This window comes from Myxocyprinus asiaticus, chromosome 32 (genome assembly GCF_019703515.2).
Source record: "Myxocyprinus asiaticus isolate MX2 ecotype Aquarium Trade chromosome 32, UBuf_Myxa_2, whole genome shotgun sequence".
Taxonomy (NCBI): domain Eukaryota; kingdom Metazoa; phylum Chordata; class Actinopteri; order Cypriniformes; family Catostomidae; genus Myxocyprinus; species Myxocyprinus asiaticus.
Genome location: NC_059375.1, coordinates 6999299 through 7027154, shown reverse-complemented (window position 1 = coordinate 7027154; position 27856 = coordinate 6999299). Strand labels below are relative to the sequence as shown.

The 27856-nt window shown below is 40.2% G+C and overlaps 1 pseudogene; it reads left to right on the top strand.

Annotated features, from left to right (window-relative positions):
* The first annotated feature begins 107 nt into the window (after window positions 1–107).
* Window positions 108–27089, top strand: LOC127422861 (cytochrome b-c1 complex subunit 2, mitochondrial-like; annotated as a pseudogene).
* The last annotated feature ends 767 nt before the right edge of the window (window positions 27090–27856 follow it).

The following is a 27856-nucleotide window of genomic DNA, read 5'->3' as shown; positions in this document are numbered from 1 at the left end:
TCCTTTTACTGTCGTCTATTCATTTCTTTGTGGTTTTATAAATAATTTCACTAGTTTTTTGTCTTTTTTTACTAGATAATGTCTTATTGCATGTTTCTGGTGCCATTATGCTTTTCAACACAAGCAGGTACTGTATCTAATGAGGGGCTACAGCTGAGCAGCCTGGTCCATGCCTCGCTCTTTCTCCATCTCTGCATCCTCCTCTTATTAGACACAATCATCAGAGGCATGTTGTGTTTTCTGGTTTTCAGAGGAGACTTTACGCAGCTCAGGCTGCTCATAAGGAAGTGGCAGCAGCCATGGAGCCACTAAAGTTTCTGCCACAGGAAGTGCAGGTCAGAAGATGATGATTGTCTCTCCATAGAGATGCTGCTGTGCGGCCACTCAAAGGGAGCAACCCTTGACTGTGTCCTTGTCAGCATCAGGGGCTCGACAGGGGTTCCTCACATGTACCAGGATGTTCCTGTATGTAGGTTTACTAATATTAGTGACTGTTATGTTTAGGTCAGGATAAATGCAAATTCAGAACTATATAATTGGATCCTTTTCAGTTCATGAGTTGGAATTTTAATTTAATTGCTAGAGGAACTCATTGAATTGGTATATGAGGAAGTTAAGAACAGTCAAACAACAGAGCAATTTCATTAGTCCAACAAAAGTTTTACAACTAATCATAAATAATTACATCATACATTTTTACAAATTGTGCATATTTCTATTGATTAGACATGAACCGATTAGACATATTTCTGTAAACTAAGTTCAATACAGTCAAAACAATGAGCAGCCATCAAATCAGATTTTAATTTTGCCAAACAGCACCACAAAATGTTCACCACATTGCTTTCAGATAAATGTGTGTGCGTATATATATATATATGTATGTATATATATATATATGTATGTATTCACACCAAGAATTTCACACACTATTGCACTTGTGTGTATGGTTGTGTGACAATAAAAGTGATTTGATTTGATATATATACACTACCGGTCAAAAGTTTTGAAACACTTGACTGAAATTTTTCTCATGATCTTAAAAATCTTTTGATCTGAAGGCGTATGCTTAAATGTTTGAAATTAGTTTTGTAGACAAAAATATAATTGTACCACCATATTAATTTATTTAATTATAAAACTAAAATGTAATTAAAAAAAAAAAGTTTTTGAAATTGATGACAAATAATAAAGAAAAGCATCCAGTAAGTGCCCAACATAGATGGGAACTCCTTCAATACTGTTTAAAAAGCATCCCAGGGTGATACTTCAAGAAGTTGGTTGAGAAAATGTCATGAGTACATGTCTGCAAATTCTAGGCAAAGGGTGACTACTTTGAAGATGCTAAAATATAACACAGTTTTTATTTATTTTGGAATTTGTTTAGTCACAACATAATTCCCATAGTTCCATTTATGTTATTCCATATTTTTGATGACTTAACTATTATTCTAAAATGTGAAGAAAAAAAATTATAATAAAGAATGAGTGTGTTTCAAAACTTTTGACCAATAGTGTGTGTGTGTGTGTGTGTGTGTGTATATATATATATATATATATATATATATATATATATATATATAAAAGGATCCAATGTCTCTGGAAATACCCCATATGCTGCATTTATGATAACATGTTTTTTGGTAATTCATACTGAAAATCGAAATCAATTCAAATGTATTTATTTTAAAAACTTTTAAAAACTAGTATTATTCAAACTGCTGTAAGAGTAGTTTAATGGAATTTCGTTCCAATTTTAATTCTTCTTCCTTTAATTTTAATTTGAATTATAGTTCTTTATTCTTGCCTTTGAATTTCGGAATTTAATTCAAGAGAAGGTATTCTCTATTCAATTCGGAATTGATGCACATCCCTGGAATTCACTATAGGTATATGTTAGAAATAACAGATGTTTATTTAGATGTTTACTTGCTATTTGGATTAAAATTTGAGTGACTAATTCATTCAAAATTCTTTTTCTCCTTTTCAGGTGACAAAATTGCCTAGTGGTTTAGTTATTGCTTCTTTGGAGAACTATTCTCCTGCATCTCGGATCGGTGTGCTCATCAAGGCCGGGAGCCAATATGAGAGGATGAATAACCTCGGAGTCACAAACTTGCTGTGCCTGGCTGCCAGTCTGGTATGTACTGATGATGAGGACATTGTTTCATTGCTGTATTGTTAGTATGCAGTGACTCTTTAAGCATTCACTTGACTGTGCTGCTCATTCTAGAAAACAAAGGGACCGCCTGCCTTCCGAATCTGCCGTGGTATTGAAGCTGTAGGTGGAAGCTTGAGGTCAGTACAATGATGTGTTTTGACACAGAAAAAGCTGCTTGAGAATGTATATTATTAATACAGTGGTTCAAAACTGGTTCTGCTTCAGGACCCAAATTTATCCAGCAGCCATATCACCCTGTAGCTCAAGACTGGTTGCCTACTAAAGCTAAGCAGGGTTGAGCCTGGCCAGTACCTGGATGGGAGACCTCCTGGGAAAACTAAGGTTGCTGCTGGAAAAGGTATTAGGGAGTCCAGCAGGGGGTGCTCACCCTGTGATCTGTGTAGGTCCTAATGCCCCAGTATAGTGATGGGGGCACTGTACTGTAAAAAGGCACTGTCCTTCAGATGAGATGTTAAACCATGGTCCTGACTCTGTGTGGTCATTAAAAATCCCAGGACTCTTCTTTTGTTATTAACATTTGTATTGATTCCATTCATAAAAAACCAATAGACACAACATAAAGTATGGAATCAGATATATAAATTAAACCCTTCCCTCCGAACACCCCCCCCCCCCGACACAAACACGCATTACAGTGGTCTCTTACAATTATAGCAAAAAATTAGAAACAAACTAAAAAAAAAAATACTTTCAAAAAGCAAGAGTGCACATACACATCAAACAAAAAATGTAAAATCACAAATCCCTCTCCACTGCCCCTCCCCGAGAACCCTCCAAAAAATCAAAATATCCACCCCATTTCCTATTAAACAAATCCCACTTTCCTAACCTTCTGAAGATTGCCTCCTCAAATGCCACAACCTCGCTCTTTTCCCCGCACCACTCCCAAAATGAGGGTGCCCCAGCCATCTTCCACACCCTGAGTATTATTCGCCTGGCCACCATAACTCCGGCCAGGACCCAACCTCTCAAGTGGCTATCCCCAAAATGTATGACTTCCCCATCACCCAAAATGCAGAGTCTGTGGCAAAATAAAACCTTGTGTCCAACACATCACACATAAATCCCTGAATCTTCAATCAAAATTCCTGTATTATAACACATCCCCAAAAAACATGGGTTGTGTCCCTGTCTTCTGATTGGCATTGCCAGCAGGTGGGTGTGTCTTTAAGACCAAGTCTATACAATCTAGAGGGTGTCCAATATAATCGATTCAGAATCTTAAATTGCATCAGACGCACCCTCGAATCTCTAGATGTAGACTTGACGTTTTTTAGAATCTTAGCCCACACTCCCTCCTCCAACACCAAATTTAAATGTCTCTCCCATAATCTCTTTGAGAGAAGTTGAAGCTCCATCCCCCAGACTCTGAATTAACAGAGATTAATACACTGATGCCTCATGACCTTTTCCAAAAGCAGTAATCACCACTTCTAGAGTATCTGCCCTTTTAGGGGGGTGTATGCTACTCCCAAAAATAGTACAAAGCAGGTGGCGCAGCTGTAATACCTGAAGAACTGAGATCTAGGAATCCTGAAATGTTGGACCAAATTTTCAAACAATCTCAACCCACCACTCTCATATAGGTCACCGAGTGTATTAACACCCCTCTCAATCCACTCCAACCAACAGAAAGGGGACTCACCAATACGTAACTTTGGGTTTAGCCATATGCTTGAGGCAACATTTAAATAAATGTCTGAATTAAACACTCTGGACACTTTTGTCCATAGCGCGTGCAGATGAGAGATAGTGGGGTGTGATTTAACTTCTCCAATTAGTTTAATAGAAAGGCTTTTTAATAGTAAAATAGGGGCAATAACTTTCTGTTCAATTCCAAACCAGGGAGGGGCTCTCTCAGGTGGAAGTGACCAATGAGCTAAATGTCTGAGACCGAACTCATAATAATAAAACAAAATCTTGGGTAGGCCTAGCCCACCTTTGTCAATCAGCCTATGTAACTTGTTGCAATGTAACCTGGGACGCTTTCCATTCCAAGTGAAGGACTTTGCTATACTATCAAATTGCTTAAAATAAGAGAGGGGGACATCTACAGGGAGAGATTGTAGTAGGTAGTTGAATTTTGGAATACAATTCATTTTAATAACATTAACCTTCCCAATCATCGATAAATGTAATGAAGCCCACCTGTCCACATCATTCGAAATCCTTTTTATTAAGGGGTCAAAATTAAACTAAATCAGACAAATTTGCTGGGAATAAAATTCCCAAATACTTAATTCCCTGTTTGGGCCACTGGAAGGCGCCCGGCTGAAAAGCCGTTATTGGGCAGTACACTGTCAAAGCCAAAGCTTCGGATTTAGACCAACTGACTTTGTGTCCTGAGAACTTGGAAAAGGAATTAATAATTCTGTGGAGGTAAGGCATAGATCTAGTAGGGTCAGAGACGAATAATAAAATATAATTTGCATAAAGTAAAAGCTTATGCGCCATACCTCCCGCAATCACCCCTGGAAAATCATCCTCCTTTCTTATTGCGGCTGCTAATGGTTCCAGGGCAAGACAGAACAATAATGGGGAAAGAGGGCAATCCTGCCGGGTGACCCTATCCAGAGTAAAATAATCTGAAATTAGTCCATTTGTTTGTACCGCCGCTACAGGGTGTCTATAAAGTAGCTTAATCCAACCAATAAAAGTACTCCCGAACTCATACATTTCCAAAATCTTAAAAAGATAGTCCCATTCTACCATATCAAATGCCTTTTTTGGCGTCAAGTTAGATGGCAGCGACCGGAGATTGTTCATTCGCTACTGACCACATGATATTGATGAGAATGTTATCAGAAGAGCTACGGCCTCGAATAAACCCCACCTGATCTATATGTATAAGAGATAACATAACTCGTGATAGTCATAACTTTACTTAATCGATTAGCCAGAATTTTTGACAAACTTTTTACATCTAACTGGATCAGGGAAATTGGACAGTAACTTTTACTCTCACTTGGATCTTTGTCCTTTTTAAGAATCAGACTGATCCGGGCTTGTGTCATGGTTGGCAGGAGCTTTCCATTCTTTAATGATTCAGTATAAACTTCTAGCAAAAGTGGAGCCAGTTCTGTAGCATAAGATTTGAAAAACTCAGCGGCAAAGCCGTCAGGCCCCGGAGCCTTGCCTGTAGGTAAGGCCTTAATAACCTCGCCAAGCTCCTCCAAGGTTATCTCAGAATCAAGATATTTTTTTGCTCAGTCGTCAGTTTAGGGAGATCTAATGGTTCCACAAAGTTTCTAATATCTTCATCAGTAGACGAAGACGTGGAACTATAGAGATGAGAGTAGAATTCTTTAAAAGCATTATTAATATCAATGGCCGAGGTAAATATTTCACCACCAGCAGATTTCACTGAAGGATTGGTAGAAAAAGACTCTCTCTGCTTTATATATCTAGCCAAAAGTTTTCCTTCTTTGTCCCCCAACTCAAAGTATGACTGTCTTGCCCTGAATAGCCAAAGCGCCACTTTCCGTGACAAAATAGTATTATATCTGTATTTCAATCGGGTCAATTCTCTGAGGCCATCAGATGACAAACGGCGCTTCAGCTCTGCCTCTGCATTTTGTATATTTCCTTCCAACTCCACAAGTTCTCGTGCTTTGGATTTTTGGTGAATGAGGCATGTATGATCCAACCCCTAAGAACCACCTTAAATGCCTCCCAAGCCACACCCACAGAGGATACTAAGGACCAGTTTGTCTCCATATAAACATTGATTTCAGTTTTTAACATTTGTTGGAAATCAGGATTTTGCAAAAGGGACACATTAAGGCACCAACTATATGATTTCTTTTTCTCTGTATATGGCAACACCTCTAAACTCACCAGGGCATGATCTGAGACTAAGATATTTCCAATTGAGCAATCAACAACAGATGAAATGAGGGATCTGGATATAAAAAAAAATCTATTCTAGAATAAATCTTATGGACTGATGAAAAAAATGTGTAGTCCCTACCAGATGGGTTCAAAAGTCTCCAAATATCTGTAAAAACAAGATTTTTACACATCCTGTAAAGCGTCAGTGTTACTCTAGGGGGTTTACACACTTTTGCTTCACTGTGATCAAGGACTGAGTCCATCAAAATATTAAAGTCTCCTCCCAATATTATATCATGAGGGATGCCAGCGGTTTGCAGCATCCCTTCAAGATCTATAAAAAAGCCCTGATCATCAGTGTTAGGTGCGTAAATATGAGCCAAAATCAACCTTTGCCCTTGAATTTCAGCTAAAACAATAATGACTCTCACTAATTTATCTTTAGTCTGTTTGAGACATTTGATTTGTAGATGTTTATTAATCAATATAATGACTCCCTTGCTCTTACTTGAGCCAGCACTAAAAAAAACATGTCCACCCCTTATCTTCCCAAATTTTTCAGCTTCCTGCGGGGAGAGATGTGTTTCTTGAAGAAACACTATATCATATTTCTTATGTTTAATAAAAGTAATAACCTTCCTTCTTTTTATGGGGTGCCCCAACCCACTTACATTCCATGTGGAGAGAGATAGTACACTCATATTAACATTTGACATTTTGATATAGTAGAAAAAATAAATTGTGTGTCAAAAACAAAATTATGCAGGCCACATTCCCCATTAGTGAAACAGTCAAACCCCGAACTTCCCCCCGAACGAAACAAACAGAAAAAAGAAAAACGTGCACATTAACCCCGCGCATGAAAGCGCCAATCGGCGACAATCCCTCTAAACTCAAAAGGTCCATGAACGCCCACGAGCCCCCACGACAACTTTGCCATCGGATTGCTCAATTTTGCCTCACAAATTTGTGAGGCAAAATTACATAACAGAAAATACTTTGTAAAATAAACCCCAGCCAATAGGAAGAATGAACACAAAGAACATGTAGATTCATTCACATAACTGTCTCAAAGGTGTGATCTTCCACAAAACAAATTCCAGCTGATATAAAACCGTTCAGATTCCTCGGACAGACAAACGAATGTTCAGTGAGCCAGCTGTTATGAGTTCAGCGGATGACATAATCATTCCAATGTCCCGTAAAAATACTCAACAAAACAAACTCCAGCCAGTAGGAGGAATAAGCATGAAGAACGAACAGATTAATCCACAGCTGTTCCAAAGGAGTGTTATTCAATAGAACAAGCTCCAGCCGCTTGGCGGAACCAATACAAAAAGAAACAAAACCGGCAACCCGGTTCCCCGGATGGTCGAGTCAATTCACTCGGAGGCCGCATAAAAGTATATACCATGATTAACACAATCCATCAACTTTATAAAAGACATCCTTTGTGTGAGCATAAAGATATTTTGCGGTCATCCGTAGTGTCCACTCTCAAACTGGCCGGGAACTTCAATGCAAAAGTAATCTTTCGTCAATGCAAAAGTTTCTTTAAGGAAAAGTGTTATTCAAAAAACAAACTCCAGCCGCTAGGCGGAGCCAAAACAAAAAGAAAAAAGAAACCAAAATGACGCCCAGCTTCCTCAAAAGCCCGAGTAAGTACAGCAAGTCGACCCTCTCACATGAGAAACACCCAATGGTTTACTCACCCATTGATTCAATAAGACATCGCCTGATTGGGACATGTAAATACTTTGCGACCGTCCTTCGTTTCTGTTCTCAGTTTGGCCGGAAACATCAGAGCAAAAGTGATCTTACGGTGATGTAAGAGTTTCTTACATTCCTTGAACCGATCGCGTTTCTCTCTTGTCAAACTCGCAAAGTCCGGGAACAAGAAAATATTATGGTTCTTCCAAGAAAGCTTCCCTTTGCTCCTCGCCTGGCGCAACACAAGATCTTTATCGGATGATCTCAGAAATCTGGCCAGAATCGATCGGGGCCTATCTCCCTCAGCAAGTCTGTGAGCTGGGTCTTTGTGAGCTTGCTCGATTTCCAGCTTGTGGCCTGTTATATCGAGCAGACTCGGGAAAAACTCGTCTAGGAATTTCACCATATCTCTGCCCTCCTCATGCTCAGGAATTCCAACAATTCGAACGTTATTCTTGCAGCTTCTATTCTAAAGATCTTCAAGCTTTTCAAGGAGATGTTCCAAATCAACTTTGGTCATGGGCGGATTAGAGGTTAATTCCCTCTCCAAAGATTCCAGACAATCGATTCGTCTCTCAACATCAGTCACTCTTGTAACTAACTCAGAGAATTTTATTTCCATCGCCGTAATCGATCGACGTATTACAGCCAGATCTTCCAAATCAGCAAGAAACTTCGTCAACATCACCGACATGTTGGACAACTGACGCTGGATCACCTCTCCTGCCGCGCCATCCAAATCGAGTCCCCGGTCTGTAGGCTTGTTGGGGCTTTCATCCTGAACACGTAAGTGTCTTTTAATGTCTCCAGAGTCTGAGGATTTTGACTTCTTTGCCATGTTTTGTCTCAAAGAGCAAATGTGTAACTGGGTGTATCAAATTTCACCAGATTATAACATGAAAATAATTAAAAATTTAGCAAAGTGCGCAGAGCTCGTCGCTCACACGTCTACTTCTTGCATGGCGTCCACCTCCAGTCCCCAGGACACTTCTTGAAAAGAGTAGGGGTTTAACCTGTTCCTGTTAATGGTGTCCTGGCCAAATTCCCCCCATTGGCCCTTATCAATCATGGCTTCCTAATAATCCCCATCCATTAATTGGCTCTATCACTCCACTCTCTCCTCTCCACCAATAGCTGGTGTGTGGTGAGCGTACTGGTGCACTATGGCTGCCGTCGCATCATCCAGGTGGATGCTGCACACTGGTGGTGGTTGAGGAGATTCCCCTGTTGACTGTGTAAAGCGCTTTGAGTGTAGTGTCAGAAAAGCGCTTTATAAATGTAACGTTCATTCATTCATTCATTCATTCATTTGGCGACCCAAAACAGTTCTTTGGAGTACAAAAGCTAACGTCCTTAGAATTATTGAATTTGAAACATTGAAATATATTAATATTACTGTGAACTGCATAGGCCAAAAACATGCAAAATGATCAACCTGACATGGGCTGAATAGGAAAACTGACAATTTTATTAATGCATAAACTACAGCAGAAGTGTGATTTACTAGCCTGACACATGGAACAAACAGTGGGAAAAATATAAAATAAATAAATTACACAAATTATATTACCAATTGAGTGTGTTTTAATTTTTTATTTGACAACAATATAAATGAGATGCTTTTTGTCCTCTCTTTTAAGAGTTCATATTTATTTTTTTATTGTTAGGGATGCACTGGTATGGAATTTCTGGGCCGTTACTGATAGGCTAAGGATATGACGTAAACTCGTTGGAAAGGTCACGTGTCACGTGAGGAGGCAGGAAGCACGTCATTGTTTACAAGAGGAGCAGCGCTGTACAAAAGTTTAATTGTCTTTGCTGTAGATTTGTATTTGTACAAGTGTATTGTTTAAAATGTTCGTTTGTCGTGTGTATCCTGGATGCTTCAACCTTCAGAAACCCCAAAGAAAATGCACGTAAAAATATAAACTTTTCATCAATTGCCTATAAATGATCATGAGCGATTGAAGCTCTGGCTCATCGTGCTGAACCTGGATATCAGTACACCCCTACATTCTCTCAAATATTGGAAGGTGTGCAGTGAAAATTTTACCCCTGAGGATTTCAGACCATCGAAAGAAACAAAGGGTCGATATCTGAATTCATCGGCTGTTCCCGTGCTGTTTTTTCCAGCAAACTCAGGTATGTGTGAAAACTTTGTCATTGTCACGCCTCCCTCGGGCTCTGCACCTCCCTCAGCACTCTGCTCCTCATCACCCGATTTCTAATTCACTGCACCTGCACTCAATTCACTCGCTCATCACTGCCTGCATAAATAAGTTTGTGAAGCTTCTCTTCTGTGTGATATCACCTGTACCATTGATCTCACTGTGTAAATCCTGTGAATCTCAATAAATGCTCTCGCACTTGGTTTCACAACAACTTGTGTGGCTTGAATTCCTGACAGTCATATAGCCTATATATTTCTGCTAAATAAAAAGCACAAGTAGATAACGTGACGGCATTGCTCCGAAATAAAGGATGGTTATTTACTGCAGTAATGGGTTTTTTTTATTATTATTATTTGGAAACTATTTTTTATTTTATATTGTTTTGAAATTGTTTTGGACTGTTTTGGTTTGTGAATGGCGCTTGGTCTGTGGTCTGTGCAAGTTTCTCTTGTAAACAAAGACGCGCTTCCTGCCTCCTCCTCCACGTGATGCGTGACCTTACCAATGAGCTTACGTCATCCTTCTCATGAGCGCACATCACAGAGATGTACGGAAGCAAACATTTGTAGTTAAAAAGTATATAAGTATTGTTTTGTTTCTAAAAATAATCAATCGTTTGGGTTCAGAAGAACATCATGGTTACTTGTGTAACCTCCATTCCCTGATGGAGGGAACGAGACATTGTGTCGATGTAGTGACACTAGGGGTCACTCTTGGGAGCCCGAGACATCTCTGGTCTTTGATAAAAGGCCAATGAAAATTGGCGAATGGTATTGCATGCCACTCCCCCGGACATACGGGTATAAAAGGAGCTGGTATGCAACCACTCATTCAGGTTTAATGCTGAGGAGCCGAGACAAGGTCCGGCCATTACAGCGGGTAGTTCAGTGTTGTGGCAGGAGGGACACAACATCTCGTTCCCTCCATCAGGGAACGGAGGTTACACAAGTAACCATGACATTCCCTATCTGTCACTCACTCGACGTTGTGTCGATGTAGTGACACTAGGGGTCCCTATACGAAACGCCACAACTGGCTGAACTGTGTTACGTGAACTGGTGGTGTGTGGTGGGTAGACCACTGTGTGCCTCATAGCCAGCACACCAGGTCGATACGTAACCTCCCCCAACATAGTTATGAGTGTCGAACGGCCCTTTGGGGACAAGTTGACTACCCAAAAGATAGAAACAGGCTAACCCTGTCGTGGCCTCTTTTCCCCTTCTCTTTTTCCACTCCCTAAAAAAGAAGGGGGATTATCCGACTGGGCCGCCAGGTCTAGTCAGGGGGTGTCCCTCCCAAGGGGAAGACACCGCGGAGACCACACCTCGCCCAAAGGGGGGGGGGGGGATATTTAAGTGGAAGAATATGTCACATGGTCTTTCTGACCATGTGGAGAATCTTCAAGGTAGATCCTACCCAACAGGAGAGGGGCTCTGCCCAAGGAAGACGCAGTTTGCCAACAGGGAAACGAATTAGCGAAAGATATATATCGCATGGGGTTAGCCTTACAGGGAACCGCCACATGTGGAGCACTTCCTTTCCGCTGTGCACCAAAGCAGACAAAGAGCTGCTCAGAGATCCTAAAGCTCTGCGTGCGATCCAAATAGATGCGTAAAGCGCTGTCGCAAGGAGCGTAAGGTCCGAGAACCACATCTGGGTGGGCCAGTAGGGTGCTACCAGGACAACCTGCTCCTCGTCCTCCCTGACCTTGCACAGGGTCTGTGCAAGTAGACTCACTGGGGGAAACGCATATTTGCGCAGGCCAGGGGGCCAGCTGTGTGCCAGCGCATCTATGCCGAGGGGGGTCTCGGTCAGGGCGTACCAGAGCGGGCAGTGGGAGGATTCTTGGGAGGCGAACAGGTCCACCTGTGCCCGTCCGAATCAACTCCAAATCAGCTGGACCACCTGAGGGTGGAGTCTCCACTCTCCCCTGAGGGTAACCTGCTGTGACAGCGCGTCTGATGTAGTGTTGAGGTTGCCCGGGATGTGAGTGGCTCGCAGCGACTTGAAGTGCTGCTGACTCCAGAGGAGGAGACGGTGGGCGAGTTGTGACATACAACGAGAGCGCAGACCGCCTTGGCGGTTGACATATGCTACCGTTGCCGTGTTGTCTGTCCGAACTAACACATGCTTGAGGGGTGTGAGACTGGGCTTTTCAAACCTGCAGTAAAACACTTTCAGTTCATCAGCCATGAGTTGACTCTCTACACAGTGAGGGGGAGGTGTCTTGTATTTGGTGATGCTTTTCAGGCCTTTCCACACAGATGCAGGATCGTTGGCTGAAAACTGTTTTTTCAGCTTTTCAGAGTAGCTTCTTTTAGTCACTCTGATTTCCGTAGTAAGTGTGTGCCTAGCCTGGTTGTACAATATTTTATCCCCACTTCTGAAAGCATCCTCTTTGGTATGATGAAGCTGTCTGAGTTTTCCTGTAAACCATGGTTTATCATTATTGAATGATAAAAATGTCCTAGTACGGATGCACATTTCAGGGTTGCAGACACATGTATGGTGAAAAAAGAGAGAGATACCTGGAAAAAAAAAAAAAAAAAAAAAATGTGACACCATAATATCATATAACCATGTGATGAAGGCCTGTGCTATATGCTTAAATAAATAGGAAATTCTATTTAATATAGTCATACAGACAGATGTTAAGTAGTAAATTAAGTTTTTTATTTTAAGAGCTACAAAAAAAAAAAAAAAAAAACATAAGCAAAAATTTCAAATACTTGCTGGTTTTAGATGCTGAAATGTTAAGATTTGCTGATTTTTTTTTACACTGATAAACACAGCAAACAAGAATAAATAAAGACTTTTGAAAACTTCCTAAGGCCTTTACTTGAGGAAACTGAATTCAGCACTTTTTAAGACCTGCAGAAGCTCTGTGATGGAAACATGTTAACACCTTCATACAGGCCTGTTTGGGAACCAAAACATCAATCGAAAGAAATTTAAGGTGTAAGGAGAGCTACATCCCATATACTGAATATGTGCTGTTGTAATGTCAGCTACAGGTAGGTACTGCTGTTCTCTCTGAACCCCTACATGTAGTTCAATGTCCAACAATCCAACAGGGTTTCTAGGGCTTTATGCCTAGCAGCATTCCTTTGCTTGATGCAGCGTTCATCAGTACTACTACTTCTTTTCCTTCACTTGGAGGGTTTCTAGGGCTTTACATCTAGCAGCATACCTTTGCTTGGCTGCATGTCTCAGCCGTGCTTGTTTCTCCTCTTCCTGTGCAGTCCTCTTGTTGAATGCGTATAGCAAAATGGCATGATGACAAAGTTAACATATCTAATGTTAAAAGATTTCATTGTAACGATACATGTCCACTTGTTCAATGAGCATGGTTTTGCCTACCGTGCCTAGAGACTATTGTGGAATTTTTAGAACGGCTAATGTTAGATCACGAGAGCTAGCATAGCTCATCCAAAAATGTTGGTGTGACTACAGTACCGATAGGAGCTATGTCAGTATGAAGTTAAATCATCTTCAACATTTCTCACAATACGGCTAACTAAATGAATGGGATCCGTCGAGATTATTTATAAGTGGAAATTAATCTAGGGTAAGAGAAGCTGCTCTGACTTGGAGTACAATTAACATTAGCTAAAAAGACATGATATACATAACCTACAGAGATAATGATGTTAATATTCAAAACCATACAATAGTCAGCCAACAGAAAAAGCGAATGTCCTTACCTCAGGTGATGTCGCCACTCTTCACTCAAAATGAGGCGTACAGTACGAGGCGCCAAACAGTGCAGGGAGAGAGCGGTGTGTTCAGAGGCAAACTTACTAGCATTTGCTGCTGTGCCAGGTCCAGTAAGGCCGTGTGCCCACCAAAGTGTTTTTTGCCAGCTGAAAATGCCAGGCGCTCTTCTGAAAACTCCCAGCTGGGAGCGCTTGAGAGCGCAGCATTTTTTCAGATGAGATGCTTTGGTTGCTATGATACGGAATATCCACTGAAGTAATGTGTTGCAAGTACATAATTTTGCAGATAGTTTGTGTTATCAACAAGTACTGAATGTAAAAATGTCGGCACAAGGAAGAGTACTTGCTCTGGCCCTTGCTCTGGATGAAGGAAAGGCTGAAGCATTATTTTTTTCATATTAAAAATGTGGTAGTCCTGGAATGTCATCTGGTACAGACATGAATACTCGGAGACCAGCAAACTTCACCATTGTTGTTCAGTCATTGTACAAGTAAGATGTGATGGTTGGTCGGAGTGGTATTTGTCCCACCCCTCCTCCACTGTGATTGGACGGCTGGGTAAAAAGTGACAGTGACGAGTGCTGCGTTTTACACAAAGTAAAAAAAAAAAATGTACTCTCGGAGACCAGAACACCAAGCGTGCAGTGCTCAGCGTGGAATAGACACTCAGTGCCTCGTCACGCTGCTGGATGTTTTAAATATGCAGCGCTCCCATTGCAAACTCAGGAAAAAACGCTTTGGTGGACACACAGCCTGAGTGGAGTAAACAACCACATGACAGTTGAGTAGAATCTTTTGCTCAATGCAGTTCACTCATATGAGCGTGACAGAAATACACCATTGGAATCGTTAAGGAGACAGGACATACGTGAATGAGAATAAACCTGAAATAGGAATGTGTTTCATTCACAATGCACATTATGTAGTTTAGAGATGATTTAGAGACATTTAGAATGTTACAAATGGCTATTTCTGGGGCCTGGGTTGCTCAGCAAGTAAAGACGCTGACTACCACACTGAATGACTCCAGTCAGGCTTCCTAAGCTACCAGTTGGCCTGGTTGCTAGGGTGGGTAGAGTCACGTTGGGTTAACCTCCTCGTGGTCGCTATAATGTGGTTCTCACTGGGGCGCGTGGTGATTGTGCGTGGATGCCACGGAGAATAGCGTGAAGCCTCCACACGCGCTTTGTCTCTGTGGTAATGCGCTCAACAAGCCACGTGATAAGATGCACGGATTGACTGTCTCAGATGCGGAGGCAACTGAGATTTGTCCTCCACCACCCAGATTGAGGCAAGTCACTATGCCACCACGAGAACCTAGAGCGCATTGGGAATTTGACATGCCAAATTGGGGAGAAAAGGGGAGAAAAAAAAAATACAAAAAAATGGCTATTTCTATTTAAATAAATGTTGCATTCTTAAAATTTTCTGTTTGTCCAAGACAATTTTCTGTTTGGTCTTTGGCATTTAGAAGCTGCTAGTTTAAGACCTGTGAGGAGTCAAACTAGAGACTGTGATTTACTTGTCTTTTTGTTGTGCATCTGGGCCGTCCACTTCCCTATCTATCCTGGTTAGAGATTAATGCATGGATGCATGGATGAAATAGCCTTCATCTCTCTAAAAAAAAATAGAATTTCAGGAGAAAAGCGTTTCTTTTTGCCTATTTTTAAAACCAAAATTTGACTTGCAAGTGTAAAGCCACTTGTAAAAACTCAATACCTCAGCAAATGGGGAAAAAACCCCACTGTATTGTGATTTCCGCATGGTAGCGCAACCATTTTCAATTGTTCTAATAATAAGAACATTTTCTTGATTACCAAATTAGCACTTTAGAATGCTTTTGTACAGAATAGGTGACAGTATATGTTTGCCATCACGGGTAAAAAAACAATTGAATAAATACCACTTAAAACAATTATTTCAAACCATAATAATAATTTGCAATTAATGATTTTGGCAGTATTTTTGATGCATCCTTGTTGAAAGGAAGCATTAATTTCTTTCAAAAACAAAAATGTCTTTGTGTGGAGTCATGTGAACGGCTATCTCTACGCACTTTGCTAGTTTTAACACTTTTAATAACATAAATTGGTGAGATTCGATACACTCTGTTCCATTACTGTCCTAGGAGGACAATATGTCAAAGAATTCAAAATCCTTGGGCTCTGGGGACATTAAAAGACACTTACGTGCTCCAGCTGACACCCCTGACAAGGTCCTGAGCCCGGGAGTCGATTTGGTCAGAGAAATTAGGGAAATTCTCGGCAATGCTGACAAAGTCATTGATGACTTAGAGATGAAATTCACTGAGATGGTTACAAGAAAATCAAATCAAATCAAATCACTTTTATTGTCATACAACCATATGCACAAGTGCAACAGTGGGTGAAAGTCTTGGGTGCAGTTCTGAGCAACACAGCAGTCATGACAGTGATGAGACATATACCAATTTACAATAAACATCAGATTTACACAACACAATTTACATTTCTAATATACACATAATTACACAACACAATAATAATAAACAATGTACAGTATACAATATACACAATGTAGAACACACATACACATAATATAGGATACACATACAATAAAAATAGTATATAAAGTATATATAAAATATACAGTAGGTTGTATTGTACTGTACTGACATTCAGGCTGTCAGCTCATAGTCAGTTGCCAGTGTGTTGTTAAGAGAGTATATAATTTATGACAGTCCGGTGTGAGATAATAAGATTAATAAAGTGCAGTGCTGATGTATGTTGATCGTGAGAGATCAAGAGTTCAAAAGTCTGATTGCTTGGGGGAAGAAGCTGTCATGAAGTTGGCTGGTGCGGGTCCTGATGCTGCAATACCGCCTGCCTGATGGTAGCAGTGAGAGCAGCCCATGGCTCGGGTGGCTGGAGTCTCTGATGATCCTCCGAGCTTTTTTCACACACTATATATGTATATATGTCCTGGAGGGAGGGAAGCTCACCTCCAATGATGTGTCTGGCAGTTCGCACCACCCTTTGCAGGGCTTTGAAGTTGTGGGTGATGCTATTGCCGTACCAGGCAGTGATGCAGCCAGTCAGGATGCTCTCTACAGTGCTGGTGTAGAACCGTGTGGGGATGTGGTGGTTCATTCCAAACTTCCTCAGCTGTCTCAGGAAGAAGAGGCACTGATGAGCCTTCTTTACAATGGCCTCAGTGTGGATGGACATTGTGAGTTCCTCTGTGATGTTGACACTGAGAAACTTGAAGCTGCTGACTCTCTCCAGCAGTGCTCCATTGATGGTGATCAAGAGTGGGGGATGTCGAGAAACGGATCAAGTATCTGGAGTCATCGGAAAGGGAATTAGCTGCTAATCCGCTAGCCCCAGATGGCTTTGCTGCTGATTTTTTAGATCTTATGCTACAGAATTGGCTCCACTTTTGCTAGAAGTTTATACGGAATCATTAAAGAATGGAAAGCTTCCTCCAACCATGACGCAAGCCTGGATCAGTCTGATTCTTAAAATGGACAAAGATCCAAGCGAGTGTAAGAGTTACCGTCCAATTTCCCTGAACCAGCTAGACATTAAAATATTGTCAAAAATTTTGGCTAACCGATTAAGTAAAGTTATGACATCTCTTATACATATAGATCAGGTGGGGTTTATTCGGGGCCGTAGCTCTTCTGATAACATTAGGCGTTTCATCAATATCAAGTGGACCATGGCGAATGATCATCTCACTTGACACCGAAAAGGCATTTGATATGGTAGAATGGGATTATCTTTATGATTTTGGAAATATACAGGTTCGGGAATACTTTTATTGGTTGGATTAAGTTACTTTATAGACACCCGGTAGTGGCAGTACAAACGAATGGATTAATTTCAGATTATTTTACTCCCCATTTTTGTTTTGTCTTGCCCTGGAACCATTAGCAGCCACGATAAGAAAGGAGGATGATTTTCCAGGGATAGTGGCGGGAGGTGTGGCGCATAAGCTTTTGCTTTACGCAGATGATATTTTATTATTCGTCTCTGACCCTATTAGATCTATGCCTTGTCTCCACAGAATTATTAATTCCTTCGGTCTAAATCCGAAGCTTTGACTCTGACAACGGACTGCCCGGTAATGGCCGGGGGCCTTCCAGTGGTCCAAACGGCATTAAGTGTTTGGGTATTTTATTCCTAGCAAATTTGTGTGATTTATTTAGTTAATTTTGACCCTTTAATAAAAAGGTTTTCGAGCGATGCGGGCAGGTGGGCTTCATTACATTTATCTATGATTGGGAAGGTTATTGTTATTAAAATGAGTTGTATTCCAAAATTTAACTACCTGCTACAGTCTCTCCCTATAGATGCCCCCTCTCTTATTTCAAGCAATTTGATAGCATAGTGAAGTCATTTGGAATGGTAAACGTCCCAGATTACATTTCAGTAAGTTGCATAGGCCGATTGACAAAGGTGGGCTAGGCCTACCCAAGATTTTGTTTTATTATTATGCATTCGGTCTCAGACATTTGGCTCATTGGTCACTTCCACCTGAGAGACCTCTCCCTGATTTGTATTGAACAGGAAGTTCTTGCCCCTATTTCACCATTGCAAAGCCTTTCTATCAAACTAATCGGAGAAGTTAAGTTACACCCTGTTATCTCGCATTTGCAATCGGTATGGACAAAAGTGTCCAGAGTGTTTAATTCGGACATTTATTTAAATGTTGCCTCGAGCATATGGCTGAACCCAAAATTATGTATTAATAAGTCCCCTTTCTGCTAGTCAGAGTGGATTGTAAGGGAGGTTAATACCCTCTGTGACCTATAAGAGAGTGGAGTGTTGAGATCCTTTGAAAATGTGGTTCAACATTTTGGGATTCCCAGATCTCAGTTCTTTAGGTATTTACAGCTGCGCCACCTGCTCTGTACTATTTTTGGGAGTAGCATACACCCCCCTAAAGCGGCAGATACTCTGGGAGTGGTGATTACTGCTTTTGGAAAAGGTCATGAGGCATCAGTGTATTACTCCTTGCTAATTCAGAGTCTGGGGGATGGAGCTTTAACTTCTATCAAAAGATTATAGGAGAAAGATTTAAACTTGGTATTGGAGGAGGGAGTGTGGGCTAGGATTCTTAAAAAACGTCAAGTCTGCATTTAGAGATGCAAGGGTGCACCTTATGCAATTCAAGATTTTACATTGATTCTATTGGACCCCCTCTAGATTGTATAGGCTTGGTCTTAAAGACACACCCACCTGCTGGCAATGCCAATCAGAAGATGGAGACACAACCCATGTTTTTTTGTGGTGTGCTAAGATCCAAAAATTTTGGTTGAAGGTTCAGAGTTTTATGTGTGACATATTGGGCACTCATATTTCATTTAGCCCCAGACTCTGTATTTTAGGCGATGGGGCGGTCATCAATATAGGGAATAAACACACAAAAAATGTGGTCCTAACCAGTGTTATGATCACCAGACAAATTGTTTTAAGGGGATGGAAGTCGGCTGGAGCACCCCCATTTCAAGAGTGGTGCATGGGGATGGGGAGGATGGCGGCTTTCGAGGAAATGTCAATTAGAAGACTGGGGAACTTGGATTCATTTGTTGGAAAATGGAGCAACTATTTGGCGTTCTTGGAGGGCTTTTTGGGATGGGCAGTGGAGAAGAGGTATAGTTATAAATGTTTTTTGTGTGTGTGTGTGTGTGTGTGTGTGTGTGTGTGTGTATATATACTCATGTGTGACCACAGGAATGTTTGTTGAGGGTCAGGGTGGTGTTTGGGATTAGGAGGGGTAATAGTGGGGGTTAACCCAAGACCGCTACTCGTGTATACATTTTTGTAATTTTCACTGTAAAAGTGTTAATTAGATCTGAAAAAATTTATAAATGAATCATTATCATATGTATGTGTGTTATTGTGTAGGAGTGGATCATGCTGTATTAAAGCAGGTTGGGGAGCAGTTCCTAAACATCCGCAGTGGAACATGCACTGTTGGTTCCAAAGATGTGTATCGTGGAGGTACAACAAATTGTTACTACAAGAACACTAATACATATTACAATTACACCTGGTATTTATCTGGATACACCTTACCATTGTCAGAATTGCAAGGCACCTTACAAGCAACTAATGTGAAGTGCTCTCTATGGGCAGCAACTCTCTTTACAGTCACTCACACACGCCACACAAACAGCACTCATCATGTGAAGCTCATGAGAGACTCGACTAAAGGGCCGTTCAGACCGAACGCGATCTTGTGCTAAAAAAAATAGATGCTGAAAAAATAGCGAGACTCGGCACAATGGTCAAGAGTCCCTCTAGACCATGTTTACATAGAATAACACTGCAAAAAGAGCGCAGACTGACACAAAAATACATTCGGTGTGAGCGGGCCTTAACGCTTACAGTTGATTCCAATTGAGTCTGACTTTACCCTTTTGCTAAGCTGATGACACAATGCTCTAATAAACAAAAATGACGTTATACACAGATATTGGGTAAAAAAATAAAATAAAATAAAAAGTCAATATATCAATGCAGACACTGACTCTCTCGGTCATCTTGGATGAAACTTTTTACCAAGCTTGTCACCATGCATTGTGGAATTGCCTACTCGGTGATAGATAAATTCGACAGTCTTCGATTTTGGCTAAAACGAGGTACTGTATCTTAGAAGGCAGTAGGGGTGTAAATCGGACGTTTCATCACGATATGATCTTGAATCGATTCTCTTGGCCTGCGATCCGATATTTGCCGATACTTCAAAATCTGCCGCGATATGATTCAATTCAGGAGCCTGCGATCGATATTCCGATATTATGTGCCTATTTTACATAATCAGGTACATTTGTTTTTGTTTGTTTTGTTTTTTTGCCCTCAAATGCAACCAAAATATAATTTGATTCTTTTATTCAGCTCTCTGTATACACATTGGGACATCCACAACAAAATAAGGTACTTCAGATGTTGAAAATAATTATACAGATAAATAATATAAAAATTAAAGTCACACACAAGTGATTATCACTTGTTTGATGACAAATAATTTTTCAGTTTAGTCCAATTCAAAATACCATACATTCCCATTACTTGTTTCCAACTATCTTTGCTATCTGTGGTTTTCTTGGCTACAACTTCCACAGTTGTAATGAAAAATTCTGTTAAAGTTAACTGGAATAAATGTTAATAAGGGCGTTGATGTGTAAAGTCTTGTAACTGATGCTGGAGCTGAGCAGGTGTTTCTCTTTCCTTCGTTAGTGCTGTTCAGAATGTCGGCATTGTCAAGATGTTTCACATGTTTGAACTTTTCCATGGTACTTTAAAATTGCAAATTTTCGTGTAAAATTCAAATAAGTCGCATGCGCAGCTGAATCGCGCATGTGAGCCGTTCTGCGTTTGTCACGAGAGCTCACATTTTAAGGAGTGCCCGGTTGATGCGCTCGCACGGATCCTGGCAATGGAGCTCGCATTTCGCGGGAAGCCCGGTTGATGCGTGCGCACAACGCACGGATAGCAGAGCACAGTTTGGCTTCAAAGACCCTGCACACATCCGTGTTCCACATGTGTAAATATGCGCACAAGCATATTTAGCGCTCATAAAGTCAAATGAATGTAATAAGGTTGCTTCATCGCCTGACGGAAATACGTACGGATGTGGCTGACACGAGAGTATTCAAATAAAGACATCTTAAAAAAAAATTCTATATCGATATTTACGCATTGTATCAATAACATTGGATCGTTGGTCATTGGATCGATTAATCGATCCAGATCGATGGATCGTTACACCCCTAGAAGGCAGCATCATTTTCCTCAGTATAATGTGGAACAGACAGGGGCATTCCTAATGCTGTAGGTAGGTTTTGGAAGGAAGGGGACTTCATTAATGGTAGCACACTGATACGAATCTTGTTCCAACTAAATGCAAGTGTTCTAAATATTTTATTTTAAACTTAGTTTCTTCTTTTCATATCCTGTCGATCCTAGAACAGTGCACTGTTTCTGTGTACTGATTGGCTTTGTTCCTCAGGTGAGTTGAGGATGTGTGTGCAACGTCAGCTGACGCCACTGCATTCAGTGTGCTGCAGCATGTGCTTGGATTAGGACCATGTGTTAAAAGAGGCTCCAACACTACAAGCACACTGAATCAGGCAATCTCTAAAGTCACCGCTCATCCCTTTGATGTAAGTGAGACCTTATATGACCTTTAAAAAACAGACTTTAAATGAACATCTCTTTGTGACTGTGTTTGTCTGTCTCTGTTGCAGGCCTCTGCCTTTAATGCCATCTACTCTGACTCTGGTCTGTTTGGAGTGTACACCATCTGCCAGGCTAAAGATGCCAGCGATGTATGTGTGAATTCTGATAATGGTCTGGTTTTAACATTAATTAACACCAAGGTCATGGCTTGATTTCCAGGTAATACATATACTCATAAAATGTTTGTGCCTTCAGTTGGGGTCCAAAATTAACACCTGGCAAGTGCCAAATGCAAGTAAAAATTGGCTTTAGTCAGTTAGACAGACCTTTTTTGAGAATTGCATAATTCATGTTATTATCACAATGTAAGAACAATAGTTTGACCCTGGCCAAAATTTTTCTTTTATCGTCTTAAAAATATAACCCCAAAAACAGCATGATTTTGCAACAGGTTGACATTTCACTTGTCTACCTGCAGAAAGACTGGCTGATGTATGATGCTGTGTGTGACCTGATGACTATATATTTTTATAATGCAAAATACAGGTTTATGGCCATTAAGAACTGTTTATGGCTGGTACGTTTTCTCAATTCACCTGCCTTGACAGGTGGGGCAGAAAGTTACTTTTGGACCCTGCCTGATTTTGATCAGTGGCAAATTCTCAGGGCCAGCAAAGCCTTCTCTGCTGGCCTAACATGACAAATAAATAAATATTTTTCATCCTTTCATTCTCGATCACCTTTTTGCCTAAGTATTTTTAATCGCTTTCCACTCTTAATTAATCTACAAACAAATAGAGAAAAACTAAAAGTTTATCCAGTCAGAATTTATTCCTTGATGCATACAAGCAAAGCGTGATGGCTGTTTCATAAATCGCATGCCCGAAGCAGCGAGTGAGTCTGAGCTCCACCCCGTTAGGCCTTCAGAATTTCCACAGAATCCCTCAACAGTGCAAATGAATGTGCATCTAATGTAAGATTGTCAGATTCATCAGCCAATCAGATTGATTTATTTGTTCTTGGTGTGTGTGGTCTTTAGGATATGTCCCGGTTGAGGCCTTCTAGCTGGCCTTGAGTGACGCAATCACGCTTTAAGTGATGTACGTAATTTGAAAGCGGAAAATTGTTTTTTTTGAAAGTGAAGAGCGTGAGATCTTGCTGATGAGTCAGCTGTCATCACTGCTGTTATTGCCATTGAGAAAGAGATCCTTATGGATTTAAAAACACGAGATGTTCTGCATGACCGTGTGATTGCATAATTTATTAAACAGGAAAGGAGGACTGATTTTCACTTCAAGTAAATTGGTAAGTGCTTTTTGCATTGTTATAGCAACATCAGGAGTTTTCTAAGTGTAAATTAGGCTGCTTGAGCATTCAGTGTCGGATCAAGCTTTGAAAAGTAGCGCTGCGTTCCATTCAACTCGGAAAGTCGGATTTTACAACTTCCTACTAGGAAAAGTTCAATGCATCTTTAAGCCAGAATTACAACTTGTAGGCTTGTGCAGAAATTCTCAAATTTCGCCAAGATGCAGGGGCATGATGTCACACAGACATGTCGACACTCAGGGAGATATACAAAGTAAGTGAAAAACATTCACTTTATTAACTAATATCGATAAATGAGTTCGTTTCCACATTACATGATATTAAAGCTTGTTTAACAAACGCCTGCAGAAACAAGTGTATAAAACATTTATAATCTCTTTTGATAATCATACACCTAAAGCACAAATACTAGTGCTGCAGCATTGTCTATCAGTTGGGTTGCTAGGAGACCTCTCTAATGAGAGTCAAACCCCTGCTAAGCTAATGGGAGCATTGCAGTTTTGTTTCCTTAAACGTCATCTTCCAAATATCGGGGAATGAAATGTATTTATGGTCGGAGATACACTATATGGCCAAAAGTTTGTGGACACCCCCTTCTAATTAATGAATTTGGTTGCTCCATTAAATCCAGTAAAGAAAAATCTTAATGTTTCTTTAGGTAATGGCTTAGGATTTGTGTGCTTCCAAATTTGTGGCAGCTGTTTGGGGATAGCCCTTTTCTGTTCCAGCATGACAATGCCCCTGTGAACAAAGTGAGGTCCATAAAGAAATGGTTTACTATGTCTGGTGTGGAAGAAATTGACTGGCCTGCACAAAGCTCAGACATGAACCCCACTGATCACTTTTGGGGTGAACTGGAACAGCAACTGTAAGTCAGGCCCCATCGACCAACATCAGTTCCTGACCTCATTGATAGCCTTTAGCCATGTTACTACATACAGTATAGTGGAAAGTCTTCCCAAAAGAGTGGAAGCTGTTATTACAGCAAAGGGGGAAATTGATGCCTAAGGTTTTGAAATCAAATGTTCATCAAGCTCATATGGTGTCTACAAACTTTTGGCCTTATAGTGTATCTAGAAGGAATATCCCACATCCAACTTGAATGGAATGCACACAACCATGTACCCTGACGAAACAAAATTTATTGCAAGCAACATTTAAATCGCAAATATTATTAGATAGATTTTTCCAGGTATTATAGACCAGCTTGGTAGATTCATATGAAAAATTATGATTTTTAAATGTCTGTTCATGAGACAATCATTTCACAAAACAGTCATAGTGCAGTTAAAATTAGGCTTGCTTGGGCATTAAGTGTCGTTTCAAGTTCTGGCTTTCATGCGTGGACGTGTTTTTAAAATGTCAGTTGGTATTATTAGTTAGCTGCGACATAATATATGATGCCCAAAGGCATAGGGTGTCTTATTCATTGTGAAACTGTATTTTCTTAATGGCATGAATCACACTGAAGGCCTAGACTGTAAATGCACAACCCGGCACTGATTTAGATATTTATGTTATAAAAAAAATAAAAATACACAAATTATCTGTCAATATATTTGTTTATAAACATTCTAACATGACACCAATTTTGGAATTGATTTGACTTAAACCATAGACTAAATTATTTTATAAAAATTTGAATAAGTAACTTTAGTAAAACAACCAGTAATTTCAATGCACATGCAAAGTTTGGTTTTATAATCTGCCCAAATAAAAAACAAAGTTTGTGTTCAAAAATGCATTACAAATGCAATTCACATAAAACAATTACTTGAGATGAATACATCTCTTCTATGATGAACCTGTCCAAAGTCATTTTGATTAAAGGCTTAAGGCAGTAGTTCTCAATTTTTTTGGGTAACGCCCCCCTTTGAAACAAGAAAAACTTGCTTTTATAAGATTAAACTACATTTTCTTCCATCTTCATTTGACAAAAAAGGTTTTATTTAAAAATACTATGAAAACTGAATGAAAAGCTACACTTCACTCCAGGAGGCATTTGGCCCCTCAAAAAACCGAATCTTCCATTCATCGGCATTTAACTACCAGAAAGTTTTATATTTCATTGGAGACAATTTTACTCTAGAATAGTTATTTTTTTAATAAAAACTGATAATTGCAAGGATTCATACCTGTGAATGAAAATAAGCTTCAGCAGTCTCTATAAAAGTTTTTTTAATCCTCATCCAGTAATAATAAATGACTGTGATTGTCGCATCCTAGCCAGCGGTGAAAAAAGTAACAAGTATCACGTGACAGCACTGTCTACGTGCTTTTTTGGTAGCGGTCAGGACCTCTGTACAATATTTAAACTTGATTAATTATACTGGCAAACTTTAATTACCACTGAAATAAAAACGGACCTTTCTACCATCATTTACTCACCCTCAAAAGCAGTATGACTTTTTTCATCCGTGAAACACAAGATTGAGGGATGAGAGGATCGTGTTTGTGGCTGTTCAAGCTCCGAAAGCACACAAAAAAGCGGCATTAAAGTCATCCATACCTTAGATTTCAATTCTTCTGAAGCCATATGATAGTGTTGTGTGAGGGACAGACCGAAATTTAAGTGTTAATTCACCTCATCACTCATTTGAATCTGGTGCGTACGCAAGAATTACCTTGTTTACATGAGCACACCTAACATCAACGCTTTGGGCTGTCAAGAGCTGCGTGCACAGGATGCACTGCAGTGCCAGGCGCAAGTTTAAACAAGGCAGGAGAAAAGGCAGAGGAAAAGAAATTGCGCGCATCGGTTCTTATGTGTATTTTCACTATTTTTGTTGAATGTGTGAAAGTGAATGAGATTTGTCTTTCGCGCCCCCCTTGGAATACCTCCGCGCCCCTCCTACGGGGCTACGCCCCAAACTTTGAGAACCATTGGCTTAAGGTCACTTAAAGACTGAAAGGTCATGGAAAACTCATGGAAATTCATTGTTTTTTTCTTTTGTTTTTTTCAGGTAATCAAAGCAGCAATTGATCAGGTGAATAATGTTGCACAAGGGAAACTTGTAGCAGCTGATCTCAGCAGAGCTAAGTGAGTTTTCTAAGACAACAGGGCTTGATAACTTGAAAGCTAGACTGCAGTATTTTTATATTGAACCCATTTACTACATGTATTTATTTTAATATGATGATTCATGAATTGTCTTTTTACTGGGCAGGAATCAGTTGAAGGCCGAGTACCTGATGTCTATTTAGTGTTCTGAGGGTTTAATGGAAGCTATTGGTACACAAGCACTAGCAGAAGGCACCTACCATTCCCCAGAGGCCATAGCCCAGAAAATTGATGCTGTGTCTTCAGCTGATGTTGGCAAAGTAAGCTACTGTTGTCTCTTAAGTGGTGGTAACCCAGTTTTGGTAACAAAAACACATCATAAGTTTGATCCTGGATAATGGCAACATCTCATAAATTACTAAGAGAACTTTCTCTCCACTGTGGCCTAAAGGAAGACACTTCCCAGGCTTTCTCTGAGAGACCAGCAATTAGAGTATTAACTTCCCTGACAAGGAAGTTGTCTTGTTTGGAAGTTGTTGTTTTTGTATGCTACATTTCACACCTTTTGCAATTAAGTTATCAAGATGTACAATGTTGTATAACAAAATTGGTATTTTTTGTTTTTCAGGTGGTGAAAAAATTCATGTCTGGCAAAAAGACCATGGCCTCCAGTGGACACCTGGTCAACACACCTTTTATTGATGAAATCTGATGAGCAACTAGTACTTTCACATATTTTATTTTTAAACAATCTACAACTCTTCTTTCAAAAAAGAAAACGAGGAAATGTTGGTCTTGATATTTGTAATATTATATAAAGTGGAGTAATATCAAGAGAGGAACTTGGCACTTGTCCATTTGAAATGTATAGATGTAAATTAAAGTATCTATGTACCAACACCAACAAGATACGATGAGTTGTGACACAAGTTTTTGACTTTGAACACATTGTATTAGATGTTTTGTTTTTTTTATTTACTTTATATACAGGTGCATCTCAATAAATTAGAATGTCGTGGAAAAGTTCATTTATTTCAGTAATTCAACTCAAATTGTGAAACTCGTGTATTAAATAAATTCAGTGCACACAGACTGAAGTAGTTTAAGTCTTCGGTTCTTTTAATTGTGATGATTTTGGCTCACATTTAACAAAAACCCATCAATTCACTATCTCAACAAATTAGAATATGGTGACATGCCAATCAGCTAATCAACTCAAAACACCTGCAAAGGTCTCCTGAGCCTTCAAAATGGTCTCTCAGTTTGGTTCACTAGGCTACACAATCATGGGGAAGACTGCTGATCTGACAGTTGTCCAGAAGACAATCATTGACACCCTTCACAAGGAGGGTAAGCCACAAACATTCATTGCCAAAGAAGCTGGCTGTTCACAGAGTGCTGTATCCAAGCATGTTAACAGAAAGTTGAGTGGAAGGAAAAAGTGTGGAAGAAAAAGATGCACAACCAACCGAGAGAACCGCATGCTTATGAGGATTGTCAAGCAAAATCGATTCAAGAATTTGGGTGAACTTCACAAGGAATGGACTGAGGCTGGGGTCAAGGCATCAAGAGCCACCACACACAGACGTGTCAAGGAATTTGGCTACAGTTGTTGTATTCCTCTTGTTAAGCCACTCCTGAACCACAGACAATGTCAGAGGCGTCTTACCTGGGCTAAGGAGAAGAAGAACTGGACTGTTGCCCAGTGGTCCAAAGTCTGGAGGAAGGGCGGAGAAGCTCATAGCCCAAGT